Genomic DNA, 19,305 nt, shown 5'->3' with positions numbered 1-19,305 from the left:
AATATAATCGCTCTCTCAAGAGTCGTTTGATATAAGCGTAAATCTCAACCAGTATTTTAATTATTCGCCCATTTACTGTGTCATTTAATCCTTATAAATTGTATTTACGACGCCAACTTTTACTTGTCTCATTAATTATTATGAACGGCTTTTGGTACATTATTTTTACTATAATTTGAATCCTTTAGTTAGAAAGGTCTATTAATCCCTGTATCTCAGGTTACTTATAGAAGCAACTAGCAACTATTACTGTCTCATTAATTATTATGAACGGCTTTTAGTACATTATTTTTACTATAATTTGTATCCTCTAGTTAGGAAGGTCTATTAATCCCTGTATCTTATCTAACTTATAGAAGCAACTAGCAACTATTACTTTTTTATAAGGTGATTGAATGATAGAGTTACTTTCGTAGGAAGAACTTTATTTTTAGTTTTGAGCAATTTTTAATTACGTTAGACTACTCGACTACTATGTATACGTAATGTTGATTTTGTTACTTTCATTTAGATTTAAAAAAAAATTGTCTAGCGGACTCGGCAGAAGTCACACACGTTTTAAACACATTTTTATGATATAAGCAGTTTTCATGAGCGTTTTGATGATTTAAAAAAAATTAAAAACATCTAATTCTCGAAAAATCATCAAAATCGGTCCAGCCGTTGCACATGCACAGAAGATATATATATATATATATGTGTGTGTATATGTGTAACATTGTTGTATAAGAAGCTAAGACAAACAGATACCTGTTAATATATATATGTTACCGGAAATGTATGTAATCCGTCAGTATATACATTTCTTCGGAATTGTATGTAATTCCTAAATTAGCACGAAAATGTGTAAAATAAATTATATTAGACACATTTTCTAGGAAATCTATACATTGTCTAAAGAGCAATCGGAAATGTAAATATTTGATGGGTATGCGGGGATACTGCGCTGTCAACAGTGGCACTGCCTGTCTGCCTGTTTTTTGCAGCCTCAGCGTAAGTGCCGCAGCCAAAATTAAATTATTGAAATAACAGACTATTGTCTTTTGTTAACATGGCTTTTACATATCAAGAAAACACTTTTTAAACGGATTGAAGCTATGTATTATTATTATAAACTTGAAACGGAAAAAAATTATTTAAAAATATGTAAATAATTATAAGTTTATACATAGCTTCAATCCATTTAAAAAGTGTTTTCTTAAATAACAGACTGTTTACTCACCAAACGAAAGTTTGACTTTATAAGAATAATATAAATCGATTTTGTGATAAATACATTTTAAAAGTTCCTAGATACTTGATTTTCGACGCTTTAATTAGTAAGATAATATGAAGATACTATATTACGATATGACTGTTACCTGAACGTTGTTGTCTCAACGAGTTCTAATAAAAAATATTATTCTCATTTTAACAACGTGTTTTATTACAGAAAGCATTATTTTTATACATTTCCTAATACGATATTGGAATTACATATAATTCCTAGGAATTGTGCACATTTCCTAGGACATTTATGGATTACACAGTTTTCGAAATAATATTTTTTACATTACCTAAATAGCTTCGGAATTATATAAATTTCCTAGGATTTGTATACAATACCTAGATTTCATACATTACAAGATGATGATAATTTAAGATAAATGGTACTACGCATATCCGTTGTTCCTTTAAAGTCCACCTGAAATTATAATCTTGGTGATTACTTTACTGATAGAGTGGTTTAAACGTAAAAAGTTGGAAGTTTCAGCACTTCGTCCATTATTGTATAACATTTTTTTTACACCCGCTCACCAAGGATATCGCCGTCATCAAATATAAATCTAGTTTAAATGGCTGCTAAAAGGAGTATTAAGAATATCCATAGCGTTAAATCACCTGCATCATGAGTACACTCCACATACACACCCTCACGTACATTCGATTTCACACCACACACAGCACTGCTGAGGTATTGCGTATTTAATAATTTTATTAACTTTTTTCTTTGGTAAATGTTTGATCCTTTTTGTATATATTATGTATTCCATCTTTGGCTATATCTTTAGTATAATTATTTTTGTTAGCCGTACGATTACGAAATAAATAAACTCTTATTTTTTGTAATCTATGGCTATCTGCCCCTGAGAACTTTGTGTCACCTCAATATCGTTTTTTACTTAGCCTGCTTGTTTGGATGCTACAAACCAACGTATCTTCTATATATAACATTTATCTATGCTTCCCCTACTATTTTACGGAATAAAATCCCAAGTACTAACTTTTTATATATTTTCCCAATTTTTTACTCCATAACAACCTTTCTGAATTAAAGGTATAATAAGAAAAAAACTCTGAAATTGGTCCAGCCATCTTCAAGTTTTTCGTTTTATGTATATATATGTATGTATATATGAATACTTCATGGACTAACAAATCCGGACACATCTAAGAACAATGGTTTTGTATTCCCGTCGCTAAAACGAAAGAATGTGTTTGCCAACGCTTCCTTGCATTTAGGGACCCCCTCCTTTTTAATAAAATGGACTCCAATATAGGCTAACTATCCAGATACAAATTCAAAAATCACATAAAAATTACGCTAGCTGAATTATATTTCGAATCTACAGAAGCTTTACTACGTATTTTGACAAGACTCTGAAGTGCCAAAAACGCACAGAGCCACAGCGCTGAGCGCACGCTTATAACAAATGTTAGCTCCACTCTTATACACATTCGCACACACACACGTTCACACATACTTATTGTCTTATAAGACTTGTGTTTGATTAGTTGTAACAGTAAACCTACTTTTTCTCAAAAAAAAAAAACAGTTTTAAATATCTACCGATGACTGATTATTACGTAGTTACCCACAACACAGGGAGTCCCTAGTGTGAATTTTGTCACAACCTATTTGTCATGAATAATTTTTTTTACATTAACTATAAAAAATCTGGAGTCAAAACTAAATATCGTGTTAGGGTATGTCTTTTTTAATATCATATAGTTTATATATTATATAACTACAATATGGAAGTTATACTAACCTTTACATAGTGATTTTCTCATGAAAAAAATGTTTATCAAAATAACCCTGGAGATTTTAAGGCGAGGAAGTGACTGGAAACTAATTGTTTGTATAAGATTAAAAACACTATGTTGCCATAAAACGTAATTTAATTTATTTAAATGGGCAAATAACAATAAAGATTAGAACAATGTCAGGCCATCTGAGGAATATTTTAAAGTATTTAGTTACAGTATTTACAATTATTAATTTGCAAATACGTGCTCCGTATTCATGGACGACAATGTATAGATATTTATTTTTCAACTAACTGACGCCGGCGATTTTGTATGTGAAGTTTAAGTTTAGAACATATTTTTTTTAATTTATAAAAAGTATAAATAATTTTGTAGACGAGAACTTTTTAGCCGCATATTATTCTTTATCGCTTATTTTACGTAGTGACAGCGGCGTAGTATAACAATTAACAATATATATATTATATCACTAAAGCTATAGATAAAATAAAATTGCTTCTATAAAGTTTTATATTTTAACATGGTTTGATTAAGATTTTTCGGAATTTTATAATATAGACACGATATAAAAATTTACGAAAGCCGTGATAATTTGTCTATGCTGTTATAAGCATAATACATACATGTCTTTGGTTCTTTAAGGCAGATAAATTCGTCTATGTTCTTTAGGTATGTGGGCAGGGCCTTCTGTGCCTGACACATCGAATTTCTTTGGAAACCCGACGATTCACCGTCTAAGCAAGTGTTAATTATAGTTCCTATGGGCACAGTAGGGCTTCGAACGTGCGACTTCATGGCTGAGATGAACGCGCTTAATGGTGAATATAAACGAATATATTTTTATTCACGTTGATTGACATGACATAAATGATAAAAACGCTTTGAAAATTTTTAAATCGTTTGAATAAGTATTTGTTCGAATTTCAAAAATCGAACAAATCACATGTCAAATTCAACGTATAAATATTGGCATAGACTGACGTTAAGCGGCTTTGTTTGAACTCGGATAAACTAAATTAAGATAATAAACATAAAGATATAGAGGATAACGTCTACGAATAATGATATTTCACCGTGATGAGGAGTTTCGGGTTTGTAACGCGATAATATAGTAGGTAAGAACGATTTTGTCAAACATATCCGGATTCGTCGAGAGAGAGGGTTATTTCAGTTAAAAAAAACTTTGATATTTGTACTAATAAATGACAATATTAAGTTCAATGCAAGTCAAGAAAAAAAATCTTGCGTCCATTTTATATAATATACACCAACAATGCTTATAATTGCACCAAACATGGTCACGTATTGACACATAGGAACGAACAATATCATTTTTAATTAAACTACATTTATTAGAATAAATTGGATAGATCTACAGAAGCACAGAGCCGTTTTTAATAAATTCAGCAAGGATTTAAAAACTTAGTAGAAAATTTCCAATATCCAATAATATTTAGTAAGTTATAATAAAATTAATATAAAGGCGAATTAATCCGTTAAAAGAGTTATGAATTATAATATATTATTATAAACATCAGCATTGTTAAGCGGTATATCGTATGAGTAAACGAGAATTCCTAATGTCTAGACCGGAACAAGTAATTGAGGGACCGTTTTATTTCTATGTGACCTATGCGGGTTATATTTTCTTCACGTTTCTATTTAAATAACCCTGGAAAGTATTTGTGATTTGAAATAAGAATATTTTATATGGCTACGATCGCTAATTGTCAATGCAAAACATTAAGAAATGTCAGGGACAAATTAATCACGTCAATCTTCTGACAATTCTATTTTTGACGTTCAACGACTAAATTAGTGTTAAAATCCATTAATTTTATTACTTTTAACAAGTACTAGCTGAACCAGCGAACTTCGTTATAATAAGTGAGGAGATTTATGATATATTATTTAACAAACCATAGACTACGTGACTGTGTGACTACTACGTGAGCTGTCACTTGAGTTTTAACAAATTAACGATTATGTTTTAACGGTTCGTAATTATTCATTTTTATTAATGATTTTTATATTCACACTTATTATTCCGAATAAGACTAAGAACAAAAAGACAATTATGGAAATTGGTTCAGCCGTTCTTGAGTTATTAATTACTACTATTTAGATTTATTCGTACTTCGTGTTAATACTCGGAAATAAAAAGGGACAGGACTGCTGGGTTACACCAAGCGCTTACTACTAAGATAAGGAGTTCGTTGGGTCTCTATTGATACATTAATTACCACTGGCAATGTAATAAAACCTTTTTATTACGATTATGGTGAATTTGCTGAAGTGATAACTATCAATGTTGAAGGGACATCTGTATGTACACGGTATCAAAAGAAAAGCGTAAAATCTTCATTTTCATTTTTAGTTTACATCAGAATTTAGTTATGCGTGACGAATCGATTTTGACTACTCATTAATATAAATAACTCTCGTGGTTGGTAAAATAAGTATAGAAAATCAAGTGTTTTTGAGTTATATTTTTTTGGTTTATTATTTATTAACGGATTGTTTCAAAAAAGTAAAAATTACACGTCGAATTGGTAACTTCTTACTTTGTTTTCTCTCATAATTAAAATAACAATTTCCACGGCAAAGTTACTGCATATTTAAAAATACATAGTAATCTGATGGTTCACGTAGACCGACATAATAAGGATATGACCAATGCCTTAAAGGCATCTTAAAGTATGCCCAAGAAAAACCCCCTGTAAATCCCCAACGTAGAAAAACATATCTCAAGCCAAGGCCGGGCGACGCGAGATACCTCCATCCTAATAACTTCGTGCTGTTATCGCATCTATGACATTGAAATACTGTCGAAATTGGTGTGCGTCATTTTGTGTATTCCTTTCACTTATCGAGATGCGTCGGGCAGGTGATACCGCGAATGTATGTAGCTGTATGGTCATTTACCGTCCACAGATCCTATGTAGTGTTCGCGGGCGAGCGCGAAAAATCGAACGCCGGCGTTCGAAATTCGAAATTGTGCAGACATTTTACGCTGTGATATTTATTGTTGCAATTGGATTTAATTATTGAAATGTAAGTATTTTATTTTGATTTATGTCAATTTTTATATTTTATGCAAATGTTTATTTAAAAAAAATCTTACATATAATATACATTTTTTTTTAATTCATAGACAAAAATATATTTAAAGTTACTTATGCAAGTAGATGCTCCTATATTTCATAATGAATTTTTCCAAATTACTCGGTCTATCTATTTCTACTCGCGATTAAACTAAATTTATTTATTTATTTTGTAGTTGCAATTAAATAATTTCGATCACAACTTTTGATTAATGTAACTAGAAACAGTGCCCCAAATAATTTTACTCTCGTTAGATTAAAGCTCAGCGATTACGTGATAGTATACTCAGACAAGTTTAAGTTATTTGTATGAATACATAATCAGTTTATTTTAATTTTAGTTTCCTGATACAATACCGTGAATTATAAATTATAACGTGCAGTTTGCCAATATATTTTGCATGTAAGTTCAGTTGATGTTTGAGTGCTAAATATTGTCTTTATACTATATATTAACGCAGATTGTATTGAAGGCTTTAATATGTAATATATTACAGAAACAAAAATGTTGGCTCTAAAGCGTTTAACAGTATGAATAATCACGATTCTCTCGATATTTGAAGTACCATACCAAGTCGACTAACTTCTTCAAGTAAAGAGCGTATTCTTAGGTTACCAACGCAATGCAACGCGACGCACACGCAAACACTTTTACATAGTATATAAAATCAAACAGTGTATAAATTGATATATACACTATTATGATTATTAATAATAATTTACACTATGTATAAGTTTAATGTTTATACACTGTATAATGCTTCCTATCTCATTTTCTTCTATGTTCAATCTTAAGAATTAATGTGTCCGTCTCTTTTTACTGTCGCTTTTTTATTTCGTCGACTTTCAAATCACAACGATGATAAAGAAGTCTTACTTCAAAAACTTTAAGCCGAGGTTAGCTGGTTTAATCGTAGCTAGTGTTCGGTCACACTATATTAACATAAATCACATAATATTAGCTTACAACCGGTTTATTAAGCAATGTAATTGAAGTTTTAAAAATCCTTGACCGCACTAGTTCTAAGAAACACTAAACTTAGTTTGTTTAAGGTGTTTACATACAGTATGTGATTTGTAAGCAGCGTGATAATACTTGCCAGAAGGAATATACAATCGAATAACTCGAAATGATAACTTATTCATAATATTTACTATTAAAAAAACAGTGGCGCTACAACCCTTTTAGGTGTGCGCCTCAGATTTCTATATCTTTTTCATTATTTGTCAATCTAATAGGCAAGTAAGGGATCAGCCTCAGATCCTGTGCCTAGCATACGTCGTCGACTTTTTGGGTCTAAGGCAAGCCGGTTTCCCCCCGATGTTTTCCTGCACCGTTCGCACTGAAGCCACTAGGCCAACACTGCTTACCAACCTTTAATATTAAATAATATTAAAAATTTAATTTCAAGAACATGTAGTTATGTATATTTAGCAATATCTATAAATAATTTTATAATATATCGGCAAAAATCTAGATGTTATTTTTAAACATATTTTTTTTTGTTATAATACAAATATTTTTTTGTTCAAGTTAAGGACTGCTAGAATTCGGCTGTGAAATAAATAATAAAAGTAATGAAACACCATAAAGAGAATGTTTTAGTCTAACTTATTAACTAGTATTGTTGAATGAAGACTGAATCATTTAAATTAATATCAATTTTTTCTTTATAAAGTTGGTTTAAATTAGTTTTAACCACGTGTTAAGGAAAACTATATTGAGCACGTGAGATAAATTCATAGTGCGGGTTTCTCTGATTAATTTATATTTGGTATTAATCATGAGGTAAATTTGATATTTATGCCAGTTGCAGACCCTTTTTCAAAGATTAAAGAGATTCTTTAATAGCACTTATTAGTTCATATTTAATTATATTTTCATTCAAAACATTTTTCTGCTAATAAACAAATAGTATTTATTACCAACACACAAATATATAGTATTTACCAATTTCTTTACCAACATTGTAATAATAATAGTAATTAAAAAATAAATAAAATAAAAATATGTATTATGCTAATAAAATATAATTAATAAAAATAAAATCGAATTTTCAAACTATAATTAGTTATAATATGTCACATTGAGGATACTAATGAATATACGAAAATTATCATAAATTATTTTAATGTCAAATCTTTTGTAATATTAATAAGGCCTTTTATTTCTCTCAATAAAAAAGATCTTAATAACACGAAACAATTTGGAAAAATAGTTTTTTAATGCGCAGAAATGTAGTATGTAATCGAGAATTTTACGATTAAGGAATAAATATCCTTTTTGCTATTCATTAGTATAGATAACTAAGAACAAAGTTCTAATGGTTCAGCCCTTGAACAAATTACACAATAGGTTTACGTCTTACGACATAGCACTTAGATCGTAATGTCAGGTTTTCCATGAGGTCAATGAATTTTGTAACTTGTATAGTTTATAAGTTTGTTCTTTTTTCGAATCATCCGTGTATTAAATAGTATCATTGGCATTACATTTAAGGTTAGAGCCGTTTTCTTTTGATGTCTTTGTTTATTTTTTCGCGCGGGTAGTTTCCTAACCTTTTACTTGAAACTAGCATATAGTTAAAACTATTGCCATAATATAAAAGAGGTCTGAGCCTGTTCTGTGTTACGTGAATATTTCTAATAGGGGATGAACTTTCTGACATCTGACACACAGTGTCGAATTTTCGACTAAGGCAGATCTCACCCAGGGCATCGAACCTACGAAATTATTAAGTATTGCAATTATATGTAACGATTATTGCAACTTAACTGCCTCCTTTAGGTTCCAATTGGATTTAGATCAGCGTTTGTGAGTTTAATTTAGATTTTCTGGACGATTTTCAGTTCACATACATATTTCTATTTGCGTGTGGTACATTAAGTAGTAACTAAACTATAAACTATTTCGTACATTCTACATTAATTTAAAATCGTTCTATTTACTACGTTGCATTACTTTTCATTTTTAAAAATAGAATCATTTTAAATTTCGAAATAAGGATTTCAGAATATAGTCTTATGTTATGTAAGTTTAAAACTATATGCACTATAGGAATTTTATTATTTTGCGCAAAAGTGCATGCGCAGTACTTTCACTGTTCAAACTGTTTCCCATAGAGCCGGTTCGCCTTGCCCTTTACGAATAGGAGACCATCACAGTAACCTTTCCAATTCCGATCAGCAGTTTCTAATATTATGAGAATAAGCCTTACTAAAGATATCATATTTTTTCAATTTATTTGAGACAATACTTAAAAATACCAGGGCAACAATTTTTGATTATACTAATAAGTTTATGTTTAGGTATAGCCTTACTTGAGCAGTGTTGGCTTAAGCGTGCGCATCTCAGCCCTGAGGTCGTAGGTTCGATCCTCGGCCGTGCACTAATGCACTGTCTTTCTATGTGCTCATTTAACATTCGCTCGTACGGTGAAGGTATACATCGTGAGGAAACCAACTTGCCTCAGACCCAAAAAGTCGACGGTGTGCGTCAGGCACAAAAGGCTGATCACCTATTTGCCTATTAGATTAACAAATGATCATGTAACAGATACAGAAATCTGAGGCTCATACCTAATAAGTTACTTAAAATAACTGCCGTTGTATACGAATTTATTTTATAATCGGGAATCGAACCAGTTAATAACATTAAATTAACCAATAACTTATGGACGTAATAAATTATATGACTATTTGAAAGGGCGGTGGCATCGCAAACAAGCGATTGCTTTCAGACCCAGTAAGGAAAAATAGTCAAGTACAAGATGCGAAACTACCAATTCTTAATATTAAGTATAGCGTATTAATAAAGTAAAATTTATTTTGTTTATTCTTGTGTAAAATCACTTTATAGGAATAATTTACATACATATATGTTCCAAAGACAATTTGAAAACGATAAATTGCTTTTTTACTATAAAGTAAATGATACCTTAGTAATTAACTCATTCAGTTTCCAAGGTTAGTTAATTTACGTCCGGATGGTTTATAATTATTTTAGAGAATTAAAAAAACGTTTTTTTATGTATTAAAATAATTACGTTTTACCGACAATTTTTTTACATTCATTACATTCATACATTTATTCCACGGTACGAATTTTCAATAAGAGTAATACTTACAAACTCACGAACTTTTTCTCAAGATCGTCTGTTAGCATGAATCATGTTATGCTTAAATTAAAAAGGCATCTGCAGTAGATAAAGTTACAAAGAACACTTGCAAATTTTTATTCTTTCATAAATGGCCGGATACTTCGTCTTCTATTTTTAAAATATTTTAGTTTTATTGGCTATGGCGGTTCATACCGGCTGTTTACAGATGACTAGTAAAATACAATTGTCGCGTTAGTTTCGCTGTTTTATTTCAATTGGAATAGTTATTATTATCTGTCATGCATTACCCTATAAGATGTAACAAAATAAGTTTTGTATTACTACGAAGGCTTTTCTTAACTTCCAGTCACTATAACGAATATCATCATTTGAAATTATATGAATTACATCAAAATTTTAGTTCGTGATACAAAAAATCTGTTTTGATTTCTATTAATACTTAATATTCTAAATGTGAACTCTCCAACGAGTATAGGCAATAAATTTTCATTGCCTATATTCGTTACTCGTTACTCTTAGTTACATAAGAAACAATCTGGAGTTTAGTAGCGTCACGTTTATATCTTTATTAATTAAATAAATATACTTATATGTGTTTGAAACACCATTAATAGTTTAAGTACCGCTGTAGGCAATAGACGGTGAACAGTTTTTCCATGTTTATATGCACCAGGCCAATGGTTATAACAGTGACTGATGTTGTTAATTAGCAGACTTGATTTAATAAGTTATGGGTTCAGACAACATAGTATAACTAGTCGGGCCATAAATATTGTAACATAAAAACTTTCTTTCTATCAACTTTTTAATTATTTTGAATTTGGAACACCTTTTTCTTTTAAATCTTACGTTTCTACGGCATTTCACATATTTTTTCGTGTTCATTATCAAATTAAAATATGGAATGGCGGAAAATTTCCCTTGGTAACAGTGCGTAAATCCATAGATTCGCGTCCAACCAGATTAAAGGCCTGTATAAAAGCCAAAGCTGGCCATTTCGAATAGAATATGTTTTTTATTTCTTGCTGAAACTTTAATAGATATGTAGGTATACATTACTTTATTAAACAAGTGCATTTTATTTTGTAACAAGACTTATGGCTGGACTAGGTATAAACAATTCGTTTCGGGGTATTCCGTATGCTTGAGTTATCCTTCCTTATTTACAAAACTTTTACTGACTGAAAATGTCCTTATATAGGTCTATGTAGATGAGTTTCGAAATTTACCTTAGAATGTTAATTCGTGGTTTATAGAATTGTCGTCATATGAAATATTACTTTTGACCACATTTGTTTATGATTATGAATTAGGTACTAGTCACGATGAGGTTATTCACAGTTCAAGAGTGTGTGTTGGTAATATAAGGGTACATTTTATTACAGACCCCATACTTATGAGAAACACTTTCATTTATTTTTCCCATAGGGAATTGCAAGCCTTATCTTCAATTGAACATGAACTCTAGGCATCCTCAAATTTCAAAATGACGTAGGATTTGTATTTAACATAATATCTTTCATATTGTTTTATTAACTTACTTTATTTTATTAAAGATGTTTATCTTTACAGGCTACAATATTTTTTATCGTAAATGAAAATGATATGGTTATTGAATTTAATAATATTTTATATAAATCTTTTTTATAATAATTGAAAACAGCTCGTAAATATAAACAGTACAAAGGCAAGTAGGTTGACAGTTTCCAAATAGCATTTTAATTGCAATAGATAAAGATGACGAACCAAGGATAACGTATGTGTGAAATATTTTGTTCCCATTTTCGTGGTAAAGACAATTTTATAATGAAAATGTTTTTACATCCATTACAAAGGAAACAATTATAAATTTGATGACATAATTGAGTTTGTGACGCGTTCAAAGTGGTATTTGTGTATTAAATTACGAAAACAAAATTTATTGAAATCTAACATTTTATGCAAATGTTTTTTTTTTAATTATCATTAGAAAGAATATAGGTATTGTAGTAACTATAGTAGATAGGTACTTTCCTATTTTTGGGTAATTTTCTAGTTACTTTTGCTGTGCTTAGAACATATTCTTTGACTACTCCATAGGTGTAGTTATTTTGATTTAACGATACGATCTCGATGATCCGTGTTTGAAGGCTTAACATAAGAAATGACATCACTGCCTAGGCCACCCTGACCTCCTAAGTCAGCCTTGAGGCGGTTCCTCTATTCCACGTGACATGTATCCTGCTATTATAATTATACAACCTACTCGAAGGTTAGCCCGTGACATATTGATTGTTACCGTGGTAAAAAGTTTAGATTCTTTGCCGGAAATACTGTGAGCAATAGTTTTGATCATTGAATTATTTTACTATGGTATTTCATTTAAGCGGCGGTTAAATACACATCTCCTGGACAGGCGTGCCCTCCAATAGGCCACATCTTACTTAACTTCAGCTGTGATTGTGAGCAAAAGTCTGTCCAGTTCTGTATGAAAAAATAGGATCTATAATCATGAAATGTGTATATATTTTTGTTAATAGTTGTGAGAATTGTTATTTTATTTCTATCACGCATTTTCCCGAAGGGGTAGACAGAGACAACGGAAGTCCATTTGCGACGGTCCTGCCATACTCCTCTCGCTTCATTACCTATCATGACATACCATGCATGCTCGTCGGTTACTACTGGGTACTTTTAACTTGTCCCTTCTCTAGAACTCATGGATTTGTTCCGGGTATGTATGACAATGCCTACCCAATGAGACTTCACCATCCGCGGTTGCCTTGTATATCCTACTTGTCAACCGCTATGAAGATTTATTGCGTAAATTACAATCAATAATATGTATGGCATACAAGAGTTTAAAATATTTTAAAACACTGATGGGTGAATAGATCATAGATAGGTATTACTACAATGTCAACACCGAACCATAGAGAACACATTTCATTTATCTTCGCACCAAAGACAATAGTTATAAACTCCTTTTTATTAAGAACGAGATACTAATTTAAAAAGAAAAGGTTCTTGTTATGACGGTAAATTCTTTTCCGCATATTATCGTAATTGAACACAATGGTTTAAATTCAAGCCATGGTAAAGCATTAAGGAACACATTAAATGAGGTTTAAGTCAAGGTTATGTCTTTATGCATATTATTTTAATTGCTATACCTTTATAATAAGATTTTCCGTATGACCAAAACAAATTACATAAATAAAATTTTGTAACTTGATTTTTAATAATAGCTTTGTAATGAAAAGACGTTACTTTAGAACCATCAATGTTGGCCTAACTTTAGCGTGAGACTCTCAACCTTAATGTCGTTTGTTTGATCGGAATAATTGACTTTTTGTTTATTACACACTAAACTACCAATAAAGTATTTCTGAACCAATTCGACTTAGGGTTCTTCGATATAAAGGCGTACCAATTGATATGAGGCCGGCAACGCACTCGCGAGCCCTCTTGCAACTGAGTGTCCTCAGGCGGTGTCACTTAGCGTCGGGTGAGCCTCCTACCCGTTTGTCCCCTGTTCTATAATATGAAGCGTGCCTACTTGCCTTTAAAAAAATATCAGATAAAGAATGTGAGGCCTAGACATAAGGATACGATTTTAACATACGACAATCGTAGATGGAGCTGTCGTTTGTAACTGTTTTTTTTTATAACAAAGCTTATGTAACCATATTTTTGATCCTTAAGTTGTGTGTTTTAACTATCAATCAGGGATTACAAGGTTTATATTTATTGGGTTGATATAAATCTGTTTTTATTCAACAGTATCTAGTGCATTTAGCACTAGAATTAGTATGCATCGCAAGCAAATAAAAATTCCAACCTTTTATTTCTAAGCAAAAAAATGTCAGGAAAAATAAAATTGCGTAATACATATATTTAAAAGCTGATAAGATCGTTATAGGTTAAACAACATGTTCGGTTAAAATATTACTTGATGGATGTCGTCAATATCATTAAAAAAGTTTTGTTATACTTCCAAATATAAATATAAATGTATATATGCTCGTTGTTTGGGTAGACCGATTTGCCTAATTATGATCTTGAAATATTTGTGGAAGTTCAGGAAAGGTTTAAACGGTTGGAAACATTATAAGTTAAGAAGATTACTAAAAACGACAAATGAGTTTTCTAATAAAATAGTCTTTTGTCTTTTTACAAATAAAAAATTGTCACTTGGTTGTCATATAGTTATAGATGCCTTGCCTATGTTTCATAGCTGTAGTATGAGTTTCGATCTATTTGGTCTGTATTAAAATTGTTGTATTAAGATTTGACACAAATATATGTAGCTGATACGAAGTTCACCGGGCGTGTAATAATAATAATGTGACATCGATGTGTACCTTACACCTGCAAAAAGTAGGGAGTACAACCTATAATAATAAATAATTAATTGTTTATTGCAAAGAAAGTGGTACATTTAGATCGATTAGTTATAAAATCCGCACAATCAGACATAACAAAATAGGCATGCAAATGTCATAATATATAAAAATAAGAATATTAACATAATTACATAATAATAAGTTAAGTTTGTTACTATTGTTGTCAAACTTATGGTTTAAATTCTTGCCCATCATCTCCATCATCTACTACTACAAGAGTAGTAGTAATGATGGAATGTTGTCAACTGTTTCTTACAAATATTTAACTTATAAGCTCCATTTGGCTCAAGCGTAGCAAATCGAGCTTACGTGCTTCTGTACAATATTGTGCGTTACTTGAGAAAATAAAATAGTGTATTTGTAACTCTTTATAAACTAACTAAACTCTTTATTGTCGTACACATATAATAATCTCCATATTTATTCTAGAAAGAAGTTCGTTATTGATTAGCTTGGAAATCTTGACCTAAGCTAGACTAAAACATTTTTAGCTCCAACAAACCACTGACCCATAGAGGCGATCAGCTGATAACAAAGTGGTTAACCAAAACCGTATAACAAACTGTCATTGACATACATAACCATTTGACGTAACACGAAAAGACCTATTCTGAACACCGACACCTGATTTTTCTATTTAAAAAAACAGCCCAAAGTATTTACATTAACAAATAAAACATCTTTATATATACGCGTATTTATTAGATTTACCTAACGCGTTGTTTTGTATGGTATAATCGTGGTCAGCTAGAGTAATAGTGATTAAAATTTGATGTTAAATGGTGTTTTACCCCTATCGCCTCAATGGTCGGCTTTCCACAACTGAGTGTTTCTTAAGGGACATACTTAGAAGTATTTCCGAACCAATTCGACTTAGGGAAACCTACAAGAAAACAGCGTATCTACTAATCCTTAAAAAACTGGCAACGCAGGGTGCCTTGCATTATATAATGTACATCGTGGTTGTATTACTTAACATCAGATAACCCAATTTGGCCTGTTCCCATTAAAATAGCCCATATTATAATATCGTAACAAATCCACCTTGATATCCGTGAAATAAGTTTAAACTATTATAAATTAATATTTATTACGACAATACAATCTATTATATAGTCCATTGATTATTCATCACGATAATCTTTAATTAAATATTAATATGATTGAATTCTTAGTATCGTGTAATGTCATTGTAATATATACAAATGAGCAAATTAATATCATCGTCAACTTGAATTCGAAATTTAAAAAAATACTGTGCGAATAAGACGCGAGGTTATTCAACGGAGCACGTTGCATCTTAATCATATGACTTTTGTTTTTACGACATCGTTGATTTATTTACATACGAGGATGAGTGACAAGCCTACAGTGGTTCTAAATAACATCTGGAGACTTACCAATTAACTTCAAATTGTCTTCAATACATATTGTAAAAACTATTGATTAAATACTATAATCTTTTAAAGTCTGTCTTAAGATAACGTCAGGTTAATATTTAGAAACGTTACTTAGCGCTGAGTGACTCCTGTCAAACACGTATTGGATTTCGACAAATTTGTCGCAGGTTTGTCATAACAATAAGGCTCTGAATTTGTCTTTAAGAGAGCACCAAAGTTTGTTTACTTACTATAAGGCTTAGATATTGAAATCAATATTGAAGTAACTTGATAAACTTCAGCATAATTATTTTGAATATCAAAAAAAGGAACGAAATGGGAAAGACAACAATTATTTATTTGAAATGAAAATTTCGCCCACTTCTTCGTCTTCAAAACAAAAGAACGTACCTACGAAATGTACTTAATCAATACAAATGACATTATATATATATTAATCGTAAATCTAAGATATTATGGGGCAAGACTACCTGATTGTTGTTTTGTATTCTATGAGGTTATAAAAATATATAAAAAAATAGGGCCGGGTAGAACACGCGGCTTCAGGTCTGAGATTCGCACTAGCTAACTCTGCTCTCCAACGTTAGATGGCGCTTTCCTAATCATCGTATTTGTCGGTGTTCGAAGTTCACATACAATATATGGAAGGTTTCGTCACGCCTCGATTCAGTTACAGTTAATTTAATTGGAGCGAATCGTACTGGGGACTACGGGAATTTCGATTTCAATAATAAATAAAAAGTTAACTGCCACTTATAGATGATTCAATGGCTTGATAGTGAATATACAATTAAGTTAGGTATTGAACACGAGAAGACAATATGTTTCGCGATTTGTTTAACTTATTTACGTTTCTAGTGATTTATAACTGACTTAGGATGTAGTATGAAGTTTTCATTGTAATTCATTTATCAATCGCAATCGTAGTCACCGAAACTGACCGCTTGCGCGGCTATATTTAATGCGCTAAGCACTCTTGTCTAGCAAAGAAAATAATATGTCAATTCGCTAAATTAAACGTTTAATTTAAATTTCGAACGTTCAGCGACAAGTGTAATCTCAAGATTTCAAGTAGTATCTTTGGTGAGGACTAGCTCTCTCATCTGACAAATAGACCTTGGATTTTGACATGCCTAGGAATTACATATTTAATGTCCAAATTTTCATAAGCCTCTAAGTATTTTACGCCGTGAACGGCATTCTAATTTGTATGAAAATGGTCACGTTTGCATACCTATACAGTTTATGTGTAATCAAAAGGTCAATTTTAGGTCACTGCAAAATAGTTCTTAAGGTTTCAGCCAATTGCGCCGAAGAGGCGGTGGTTGTCCAATGAATGGCTAAGAAATACAACACTGAACAAATCATAGGAAAGAACATAACAGAAACATGCTTTCACGGAACAAATTTTGAAAAGTTTTAGACCGAATTTGCTGTAATGTACAAAAATCGTAATATAATTATTTCTGTAACATAATATACTCACATACGTTAATTTATACCCGACGATGACATTGTATGAGTAGTCCGGGAAGTAGCCAAAGGATGTATTATTATAACTCAATCTATTACTGTATACCGTATAGAGTATAGACGTGATGGACAACTATCTGTAATATTTAACAACGTGATTGAAATTTAGGCTTTTATATTAACTGATTTATTCAAGTTAACAAAATCATCAGTTAAAGATAACCTAAAAAAATATGATTAAAACCAATTGGTTAACACGACTGATAAAAGTATATTTTTAATATACGGCGTTTAACTATTTTAAAGCACTATAATAACTTTTGAAATTCTTGCAAGGAATATATAAATATATATAAGTTTATGTGTATTTGAATATACCAAGAGCGCTACAACCTTTATGGTCTGTGCCTCAGATTTCAGTTACTGTTGCGTGATCATTTCTATTTGCGTCTGTGCCTGACACACGCCGTTGACTTATTGGTCTAAGACAGGCCGATTTCCTTACGATGTTTTCCTTCAACACATTTTTGCATTTTTCGAGCCAGTTCTAAATGCGCACATAGACGAAGTCCATTGGTGTAAAGCCGGCGATGGAACCTACTATCCCAGGGATGAGAAACACGCTGAAGCCACTAGGCCAACATTGAATACAAAGAATATCGATTTAAAATGTGAACTTTATCCTTTCGACAGAGATTACGTAACCGTAATTACGCTGAGTTCCGTTTACCAAGCGGATGAAGCGTTAAATCCGATACACAGTTTAAAAACATCAGTAGGGATTTTTAAAACGCAACGTTTAAATTTAGTGCTAAGCAAAAACTTAACTACAATTGAAAAAACAAAGTAGCTAGGCATAATTAAGTGAACATAGATTTCATATTTATGATGTAATAATTGATCGATTCGATCGATCGATCAATTGTCTCGCAGCAGGATTTATTACAATCACAAATTCTGATAAATCCAGGTTTATATCCGCTATATGTTAAAATTATTATTAGTTAGTAATTATTGCGTCAGTATAATCTATTATAATATCTTGTAGGTATATATAGTATAATATCTACTTTATATGATTGTCTTGTTTATAAAAACTGGATGGTTTTACTAAATTATAAAGTAAGAGTATTAAAACATTTCTTAAATCCTAATACATAAGTAATCTTCTTACCAATAAGTTATAAATAAGTATTCGTATACAGAATAAACAAACAAATTAAGAAAAAATATCTTGAGCGAACGCGTTTTTTGCACTCATACTGTTCAAAGAATTATGTGCTTGGTAACATCGGATTGATTGGGAGTAAAGTGTTGATGATTCCCATTATACAAGGATTATTGGTATATTTTTATCGATTTTCATGGATACACGTAAAATTAATTAGTGAAATATTAAAATGAACGCGGCACTTCATTCTCACACAGACAAAAAATTTACAGTTTTTTTTATAAATTGTGTAAAATTTTTTTCGTGAAAATATTTATATAATCGGTATAAATACAATTTGTCTATTAACTACCGGGGAAGCGGGCTCATGATGTTATCAATTAACCGCCGCCCATGGACACTTTCAATGCCAGAGGGCGAGTGCGTTGCCGGCCTTTAAGAATTGGTACGTTATTTTCTTAAAGGTAAGGGTAAAGGTAAAGGTACCTATCCTCGAATTGATCCGGAATTACTTCTGTGGGCAGCTGGTTCCACATAGTGGTGGTGCGCGGCAAAAACTTTCTTAAAAAGCTCAGTTTAAAGATATGACAATTTACTTACATGAGAAATAAATTCTTAAAG

General features: G+C 31.2%; 1 protein-coding gene across 4 annotated transcripts in view; it reads left to right on the top strand.

Moving 5' to 3' along the window:
* LOC123710568 (laccase-1-like) overlaps positions 1-19,305 on the top strand; it is a 53,630-nt gene that overhangs the window by 12,487 nt on the left and 21,838 nt on the right. The window contains exon 1 of one of the 4 annotated variants that reach the window (XM_045662547.1): positions 5,944-6,084. The exons of the other annotated variants lie outside the window; for them this stretch is intronic. The gene's annotated coding sequence lies outside the window, so the exon portion shown is untranslated. Of the gene's footprint in view, positions 1-5,943; positions 6,085-19,305 lie in introns of those variants that run through there. 4 annotated transcript variants of the gene reach the window in all.

This window comes from Pieris brassicae, chromosome 6 (assembly GCF_905147105.1).
Source record: "Pieris brassicae chromosome 6, ilPieBrab1.1, whole genome shotgun sequence".
Taxonomy (NCBI): domain Eukaryota; kingdom Metazoa; phylum Arthropoda; class Insecta; order Lepidoptera; family Pieridae; genus Pieris; species Pieris brassicae.
This window is presented reverse-complemented; position numbering and strand designations above follow the sequence as displayed.